Source organism: Natator depressus, chromosome 6, assembly GCF_965152275.1.
Source record: "Natator depressus isolate rNatDep1 chromosome 6, rNatDep2.hap1, whole genome shotgun sequence".
Classification (NCBI taxonomy): domain Eukaryota; kingdom Metazoa; phylum Chordata; order Testudines; family Cheloniidae; genus Natator; species Natator depressus.
In genome coordinates, this window is record NC_134239.1 from 99,945,393 (window position 1) to 99,955,804 (window position 10,412).

Here is a 10,412-nt window from a genome sequence, read left to right on the forward strand (position 1 = left end):
CAGGGGATGTGAGGGTACAGGGCCACATGGAGACAGAGGGTAAGGGTGGTTGAGTGGGGGTGCAGGGACACATGCGGATGAAGTTACAGGGTGCATGAGGACTGGGGGAGGTGGGTGCAGGGACACATGGGGACAGGGACAGATGTGCCTGACTGAATGGAAGAGGCTAGGGATCAGCCAGGGTCTACAAGGGGAGGCTCCCCAACTCCCTAACCATGCCTCTCCCACACAAAAAAAATGTTCCATACTTCTCCCACCCACACTCAACAACCCTCCAAGTTCACTCCCAGTCTCCTTCCCAGCAATTACTTCCCTCTCCCTCAGCTCCTCTGTTACCCCTGACTCCCCCAAACCTTTGCACAACTTCTGAGGGGTGAGGGAAATACATTTATGTATTGTAGTTTAAATAAATAATTACTTAAAGTTCTGTATTGATATGCCTCATAAGGCATCTATTTGTCAAAAAACATTTCCTGAATCTTTTCTGTTGTCTACATTGTTACAGACATACTTGTTGACAGGTTATTTGAAATAAATTACCAAAATAATTGAAACTGGTGTGATTATATTGTGGTATTTTGACAAATAAAATGTACAGAATTTTAAAATATTGTGCACAGCATTTTAAATTTTTTAGCTTACAATTCTTCCAGAAGTAATATAAAATAAAGTCTCTGCCATTGGCCCATCAATGGCTATTAGCCAGGATGGGCAGGGATGGTGTCCCTAGCCTCTATTTGCCAGAAGCTGGGGATGGGCGACAGGCTGGATCACTTGATGACTACCTGTTCTGTTCATTCCCTCTGGGGCACCTGGCATTGACCACTGTCAGAAGACAGGATACTGGGCTAGATGGATCTTTGGTCTGACCCAGTAGGGGCCATTCTTATGTTCTTATGCCCTGAGCAATTTTGTGACTTCATCTGAGGAATGTAGTGCCAGGAGCAGGGCTGGACTCAAGTAGTCTTTGCACTTCCAGGCACTAGGATTCTGCCTGACCTTTACCTAGGTATGTGGGGAAGTCTCCACTTTCCTTCCCTTTGTACACCAGTGCAGGAATAGGCACAACCTTGCTTTCATCTCTGTGTGCTTTACTTTCTGCTTTTGCAGAAGGACATCATAAAATTCCCTACCCTACTTCACAGGGGTGTTGTGAAAATGTAGAGCTCTGTATATGTACTAAAAACTAGTATTATTTTGGGGTCCTAGAAAGGTTGCTAACCTGATGATATTTATCTTGGTAAGTACTTCTCAAATCAGAAGTATGGAACTTCCTGTGCCAATGGAAAGTTTGTCTTTTAAATTAATTACTGTAGCTGATCAAAAAGGGAGTTAACAAATACCAGGGCTACCAAAAAGACCCACACCTTACAGGGGTGCTAGAACAATGTTTATACTGGGGGTGCTGAGGGCCATTGAACCAAACTGTGAACCTTGTATATAATGGAAACCACTTCAAGACAGGGGGTGTGGCAGCACCCCTAATTCCAGCACCTATGAGTCACCTTAACTTTTTAATTGCAGTTACAAGAATAATTTCCACTCTTCCTCCTTCTGCAGCTACAACCCATCACAGCTCAGCTCACAGTAAGAGGTTGCAACTGAAAGGTCAGCAGAGTGTCTCTTTTTACCTGGCACTTAAATACATTCCATTTATAGCTCTAAGAAAATGTTAAACTTTTAAAGGTTATATTTCTTTCTTGGAGTAGATTAGAGAGAGAAGAGCGAGAGAGATGAAATCAAGTGCTCATGTTTCTTTGATTCATGTGTTTGCTCTTCCCTTGTTTAGCAGCTTTTCTGGTTACTCTCTGCACAAATAAATTAAAAACAAGGGTCTCATGCCATCATTTATTTTGAAAACACAAATGAAAAGAATGTTACAGCATGAATATCTTTAATTAACCATTGGGGGAAAAGCTGTTTTACTCGTAAGGTACCACTGTTTGTATTGTTGGAACAGATAAAAGTGCATGAGTATATTTGTTGGTCTCCATCTCAAAACATACTTGGAAAACGATCAGCAGTAAGAGTGCGCTAGAACCTAATATTGGTACAGGTAGTGCTCAGTAGACTACCCCAAACATGGTCCCTCAGTAGGTGATTCTTCAAACCACAGTGCTCTACATGGTAAGAGTTAAAGATATTTTTTAAAAAAGAGGACCTGTGGCACCTTAGAGGCTAACAAATTTATTTGAGCATAAGCTTTCGTGAGCTACAGCTCACTTCATTGGATGCATTCAGTGGAAAATACAGTGGGGAGATTTATTTTCCACTGAATGCATCCGATGAAGTGAGCTGTAACTCATGAACGCTTATGCTCAAATAAATTTGTTAGTCTCTAAGGTGCCACAAGTACTCCTTTTCTTTTTGCGAATACAGACTAACACGGCTGCTACTCTGAAAGATATTTTTGTCATCTTCTTCCAGTCAGCTGATTAGCTTCTTCCTGCCTCCTTGTACACTGCTCACATATCTTTCAGAGGGAATTTGGACTCCTTTCACAATGCTAGCCTCCATATTAAAGCAAAATGACTTTGCAATCTCAGCAAAGATCCTCACATCAGCGTTTGCTTCTGTTCCAGGCTCAGTTAAAGACGTTGGTTTTCACCTATAAAATCCTTTATGATTTGGGTCCTGGGTATTTTAAAGACCCTGCTTATCTTGGTGCTTTGCTGTAACACCTGAGTTCAGTTCAGATTTTTGAGCTGACAGTCCTTAGATTGACATGTATGTGGGAGATGGTTGCCCTCCAATTATAATTCCCTAATTCTGGAATTTGATTTTCACATGGTCCAACAGAACTGAGTATGTTCTCCTTTCAAGGCCCATCTATTTATTCAGGGTTTTTTAGAGGAGGTGGGTTGAATTAAGAGGGTTGAAGAATAATTTTTTTCCGTACATTTGGAAGCGTTTTTGTTTTTATCATTGGGCATTGTTATTATGGACTGTTAGTTTTGTAAGTGGTGCAACACTATGTATACCGAAAAACAAAGGTATTTCTGGCATGCTTATATGATTTCTATGGGGCTGAGTAGGCTGTTTGACATTTCTTAAACAATAATCACTGTTACCAGTTTGCTGGCAAATGGAATGCCAGTTGTTTGTTTATCACAAGTATAGCCTGGCTAACAAGACCATCCCTGACAGGTGTTTGTCCAACCTGTCCTTAAAAACCTCCAGTAATGGGGATTCCACAACCTCCCTTGGAAGCCTATTCCAGTACTTAACTGCTCTTATGGTTAGAAAGTTTTTCCTAATATCTAACCTAAATCTCCTTTGCTGCAGACTAAACCCATTATTTCTTCTTCTACTTTCAATGGACATGAAGAACAATTGATCACAGTCCTCTTTATAACAGCCCTTAATATATTTGAGGCCTCTAATCAGGTGCTCCCTCAGTCTTCTTTTCTCAAGACTAAACATGCTCAGTTTTTTTAACCTTTCCTCATAGTCAGGTTTTCTAAACCTTTTATCATTTTTGTTTTGCCCTTCTCTGGACTCCCTCCAGTTTAGCCACATCATTCCTGAAGTGTGGTGCCGAGAACGGGGCATAGCTGAGATCTCACCAGTGTTGAACAGAGTGGGACAATTACCTCCCTTGTCTTATATACAACACTCCTGTTAATAAACCCCAGATGTTATTAGCCTTTTGAGCAACTGCATCACATTGTTGACTCGTATTCAATTTGAGCATAAGCTTTTGTGAGCTACAGCTCACTTCATCGGATGCTGTAGCTGTAGCTCACGAAAGCTTATGCTCAAATAAATTGGTTAGTCTCTAAGGTGCCACTAGTACTCCTTTTCTTTTTGCGAATACAGACTAACACGGCTGCTACTCTGAAACCTGTCATATTCCATCTGTAATCCACTATATCCCCCAGATCCTGTTCAACAATACTACCGCCTAGCCACTTATTCCCCATTTTGTAGTTGTGCCTTTGATTTTTCATTCCTAAGTGAAGTGCTTTTCACTTGTCTTTATTGAATTTAATCTTGTTGAATTCAGACCAATTCTCCAAATTGTCGAGGTCATTTTGAATTCTAATTCAGCTTTCCAAAGTGCTTGCAACCACTCCATTCCACCAGGTTGGTGTCATCTGCAAATTCCATTATCTAAGTCATTAATGAAAATATAGAATGGTGCCAGACCTAGGACTGACCCCTGTGGAACTCCACTAAATACACCTTCCCAGACTGACAATGAACCATTGATGACTACTCTTGGAGTACAGTCTTTCAACCAGCTGCACATCTACCTTATACTAATTTCACCTATTTCTCTAGTTTGCTTATGAGAATGTCATGCGGGACTGTGTCAAAAGCCTAACTAAAATCAAGATATCTCATGTTTACTGCTTCCCTATTCAAGAGGCCAGTAAACCTGTCAATGAAGAAAATTAGGTTGGTTTGGCTGATTTGTTCTTGAAAAATCCATGCTGGCTATTACTTATTACCTTATAATCCTCTAGGACCAGTGCTTACACATTGATTGTTTAATAATTTGTTCAAGTATCCTTCCAGGTTTTGAAGTTAGGCTTACTGGTCTATAATTCCCTGGGTCCTCCTTGTTCCCTGTTTTAAAGATAGGTAGTATGTTTCTCCTTCTCCAGTCCTCTGGGACCTCACCCATCCTCCATGAGTTGTCAAAGATAATTGCTAACAGTTCTGAGATTGCTTCAGTTAGTTCCTTAAGTATCCTAGGATGAATCAGGCCCTGCCAACGTGGAATACATCCAATATTCTAGTTTAACCAGTTCTTTCTCTATTTTGGCTTGTGATCCTTCCCCTTTGTTGTTAATGGTGTTGAGTATCTGCTCACCATTAACCTTTTTAGTAAGGATTAAAGCAAAATAGGCATTAAATCACTCAACCTTCTTGATGTCATCGGTTAGCTGTCCTTCCCTGCTAATTAGAGGATCTACACTTTCCTTTGTCTTTTTCTTGCTCCTAATGTGTTTAAAGAACCTCTTGTTACTGCCTTTAATGTCCTTGCTACGTGTACGTTAGCCTTTCTGATTTTGTCCCAACATGCTTCTACTAGTCCTTTGTACTGATCCTTAGCAATTTGTCCATATTTCCACTTTTTGTAGGATTCCTTTTGTTTTTTGGGTCATTAAAGAACTCCTAGTGGATCCATGTTGGCCTCTTCCTATTCTTTCCTTTGCACCAAGATAGGTTGAAGTTGTGCCTTTAATATTGTTTCCTTGAGAAATTGCCAGCTCTCCTGAACTCCTTTTCTCCTTAGATTTTCTCTCCATGTACTGCCTACCAGTTCTCTGAGTTTGTTAAAGTCTTTTTTTTTAAAGTCCGTTGACCTTATTCTGCTACTGTCACTCCTTTCTTTCCTTACAGTCATGAAATCTATCATTTCATATCAAGCTGGGAAGGAAAAGGACACATGGGGGAGGGAAGTGATAGCGGGCACTAAAGTCTCACATCCCAGGTGGAGTTTAGGATTCAGCTGGAGCCAGTGGAGGTGATGATGTCATCTGGGTCTCTCTCGGCCCAGTTTCATCAGGACATCTTTCAGGATCGGGACAATGCAGGCCCAATGTTGTAATGGTGGATCGCAGGAGACAGTGTGGATAGCAGCCATGATGGTGAAGTTTTCACCTTCTGATCCACCTCTCAGCTAGCTGCTGTTGTCAGGTTCCCCCCTTCCCCCATTTTTAAAAAAAGACACTTAAAAGGAGGTGATGGGCAGAATAGCCCATCCCCTCACTATTTTGTTCATCAATTAGGCCTCATTTTCAACACACCAACTTTGATTCATTGAGTTCCAGTCCCAAACTTTTCTAGTTTACCAGGCATGATTTTAATAGTCTTTGAACTATAGTAATAGGCCTTTTTCTTTGGATTAATTTAGTCTTTCTCCCTTTTGCACCTTTTCCTGTTAAAATTTATTGTTGTAGGTTATTGTAACACTTTATGAACTTTCACTCACTTCTAGGGTGACCAGATTTCCCAATTTTATTGTGACAGTCCCGATATTCAGAGCTTTGTTTGATATAGGCACCTATTACCCCGCACACCTGTCCTGATTTTTCACACTTGGTGTCTGGTCACCCTACTCACTTCTTACAATCAAACTCAATTAGAGTAAATTTGTAGGCCCAATTATTAAAATAGGGGTTTGAGGAGTTCATTGTTTTTGAAAGGTATGGTGAATTAGCCCTACTGTAACCAAGCCAAACTCTATCATGGTCAAAAGCGTTATGCCTGTTTGCACCAAGCCTGAATTTGGTTCCTACTATCTCTTTAGTATCATGACAGGTTTCAGAGTAGCAGCCCTGTTAGTCTGTATCTGCAAAAAGAACAGGAGTATTTGTGGCACCTTAGAGACTAACGAATTTATTAGAGCATAAGCTTTCGTGGGCTACAGCCCACTTCATCGGATGCATAGAATGGAACATATAATTATATATATATATATATATATACACACACATATACACACACACACACACACACACACACACATACAGATAAGTTGGAAGTTACCATACAAACTGTGAGAGGCTAATTAGTTAAGATGAGCTATTATCAGCAGGAGGAAAAAAACAACAAAAAACTTTTGTAGTGATAATCAAGATGGTCCATTTAGACAGTTGACAAGAAGGTGTGAGGATACTTAACTTAAGGAAATAGATTCAACACGTGTAGTGACCCAGCCACTCCAAGTCTCTATTCAAACCCAAGTTAACGGTATCCAGTTTGCATATTAATTCAAGCTCAGCAGTTTCTCTTTGGACTCTGTTTTTGAAGCTTTTCTGTTGCAAAATTGCCACCCTTAAATCTTTTCCTGAGTGACCAGAGAGGTTGAAGTGTTCTCCTACCGGTTTTTGAATGTTATGATTCCTGATGTCAGATTTGTGTCCATTTATTCTTTTGCATAGAGACTGTCCGGTTTGGCCAATGTACAAGACAGAGGAGTATTGCTGGCACATGATGGTATGTATCACATTGGTAGATGTGCAGGTGAACGAGCCCCTGATGGTGTGGCTAATGTGATTAGGTCCAATGATGGTGTCACTTGAATAAATATGTGGACAGAGTTGGCAACGGGCTTTGTTGCAAGGATAGGTACCTGGGTTAGTGTTTTTGTTGTGTGGTGTGTGGTTGCTGGTGAGTATTTGCTTCAGATTGGGGGGCTGTCTGAAAGCGAGGACTGGTCTCTCTCCCAAGATCTGTGAGAGTGAGGGATCATTTTTCAGGATAGGTTGTAAATCTTTGATGATGCGCTGGAGAGGTTTTAGTTGGGGGCTGAAGGCGACAGCTAGTGGCGTTCTGTTATTCTCTTTGTTGGGTCTGTCCTGTAGAAGGTGACTTCTGGGTACTCTTCTGGCTCTCTCAATCTGTTTTTTCACTTCAGCAGGTGGGTATTGTAGTTTTAAGAATGCTTGATAGAGATCTTGTAGGTGTTTGTTTCTGTCTGAGGGATTGGAGCAAATGCAGTTGTATTGTTATACATAAAATAAAAACCAGCAGGATCTTATTAAAGGGAAAAAGGCAAAATACCACATTGATTGTGAATACAGAAAGAATCATAGTAAGCAGTTAGTTATAGCTATAACATTCCATTCAATTTCATATTTATTCACACATTCATACACACACACACAGGTTCTGCAAGGTTGTTATCATAGTTACCAGCCTTAGAGGTGGCCTGGACATGAGGAGGGAGCAGGGCCTTGTCAGATGCTCATCTGATGCTCCTGAAAGTTGGTTTGCAGAATCAGACCCCAAAGTTCTCACTTTCTAGAGTCCATTTTTATAGGAATTTCTTCCTATGCCAGTCTATGGGAATTGCTTCATCATGCTGTTGCTGAATCAATCAGCAGATAGCACATTCCTGACGGCTCCATGCTGCTAGATGTTATCTTGTTCTTTGGTTCTCCCATTCTTGAGGCTTGTCAAGGTTCCTTCCCCAATCTGAACTCTAGGGTACAGATGTGGGGACCTGCATGAAAACCTCCTAAGCTTACTTTTACCAGCTTAGGTTAAAACTTCCCCAAGGTACAAATTAATTTTACCCTTTGCCCTTGGAATTTCCACTGCCACCACCAAACTTTAACTGGGTTTACTGGGAAACGTAGTTTGGACATGTCTTTCCCCCCAAAATCCTCCCAACCCTTGCACCCCCTTCCTGGGGAAGGTTTGGTAAAAATCCTCATCAATTTGCATAGGTGACCACAGACCCAAACCCTTGGATCTTAGAACAATGAAAAAGCATTCAGTTTTCTTACAAGAAGACTTTTAATAGAAGTAAAGGAATCACCTCTGTAAAATCAGGATGGTAGATACCTTACAGGGTAATTAGATTCAAAACATAGAGAATCCCTCTAGGCAAAACCTTAAGTTACAAAAAAGACACACAGACAGGGATAGTCATTCTATTCAGCACAGTTCTTTTCTCAGCCATTTAAAGAAATCATAATCTAATACATACCTAGCTAGATTACTTACTAAAAGTTCTAAGACTCCATTCCTGTTCTGTCCCTGGCAAAAGCAGCATACAGACAGACACAGACCCTTTATTTCTCTCCCTCCTCCCAGCTTTTGAAAGTATCTTGTCTCCTCACTGGTCATTTTGGTCAGGTGCCAGCGAGGTTACCTTTAGCTTCTTAACCCTTTACAGGTGAGAGGATTTTTCCTCTGGCCAGGAGGGATTTTAAAGGGGTTTACCCTTCCCTTTATATTTATGACAAGGCTGTTGGGTGGATTCCAGTCTGCCCTCCGGGGGTCCTCTGGTTATTTCCACTTGATGCCTTCTTCAGCCGATGGACACTGGATTCTTAGGCTGGCACCTCCCTGATCATTCAGTTATTATCCACACCAAGCATCCATCCACATACATCCTCTATCTCTATTTTAATCACAATTGTTAATACAACAAAAGGGTGGGGAGTCTCTCAGTGCTGTTTCTGTTGTTACAGAGTATTGCTTTGAGTCTCTCTGTGTGAATTGCTTTGAGAACAGACTCTGTCTTAGAATGTACTAACGTAATTAGCAGCTTGCAGGTTTTACACATAGAGGGAGAGAAACAGTACCAAAAACCAAGAGACCTCTTAATTAGTAATACCCTGGAATTTAAACTATGGGGAATCAAACTCATTTGTGATTTTAATACAGAACTTCTTTAATATGATCCAACAGTATCTTAGAGCTTGGCAGTAGACAATGGATCGTGTGATGTGTCCTGGATGGAAGCTGGAGGCATGTAGGTAAGTATAGCAGTCAGTAGGTTTCCGGTGTAGGGTGGTGTTTATGTGACCATTGCTTATTAGCACAGTATTGTCCAGGAAATGGCCCGCTTGTGTGGATTGGTCTAGGCTGAGGTTGATGGTGGGATGGAAATTGTTGAAATCATGGTGGAATTCCTCAAGGGCTCCTTTTCCATGGGTCCAGACGATGAAGATGTCATCAATGTAGTGCAAGTAGAGTAGGGGTGTTAGGGGACGAGAGCTAAGGAAGTGTTGTTCTAAGTCAGCCATAAAAATGTTAGCATACTCTGGGGCCATGTGGGTACCCAGAGCAGTGCTGCTGACTTGAAGATATATACTGTCCCCAAATGTGAAATAGTTGTGGGTGAAGACAAAGTCACAAAGTTCAGCCACCAGGTTTGCCGTGACATTATCGGGGATACTGTTCCTGACAGCTTGTAGTCCATCTTTGTGTGGAATGTTACTGTAAAGGGCTTCTACATCCATAGTGGCCAGGAGGGTGTTTTCTGGAAGATCACCGATGGATTGTAGTTTCCTCAGGAAGTCAGTGGTGTCTCGAAGAAAATAACAGAACACCACTAGCTGTCACCTTCAGCCCCCAACTAAAACCTCTCCAGCTCATCATCAAAAATTTACAACCTATCCTGAAAAATGATCCCTCACTCTGTATGGTAACTTCCAACTTATCTGTATGTGTATATATATATATATATATATCTTACTATATGTTCCATTCTATGCATCCGATGAAGTGGGCTGTAGCCCACGAAAGCTTATGCTCAGATAAATTTGTTAGTCTCTAAGGTACCACAAGTACTCCTGTTCTTTTTTTAGTATCATGCTGAACTTTAATTATACAGAGCCCTCTACAGCTTTCCTTGTGTTTTGCTGTTGTAAGAAAGAGACAAGATCCATCCATTTGACACTGTTGCATTTGGAGCCATAGTACTGTTGCAGAATTCCAACAGGAATAAAAATGTGGTTTTCCCAGCACTGAATGATCTGAGATACTTAGAGATGAGATAAAGAACAATCTATAAAGGTTTTTTAGAATACTTGGTTAAACTTTAGCTTCTGCCTAGTTTCTTAGAAGAGAGTGGGGTATATTATTACAATATTTAATCATATCAAGAATTGCTGTCTTTTTTTTTAAAAAGAATGAGGAGTTCTTGTGGCACCTTGGAGACT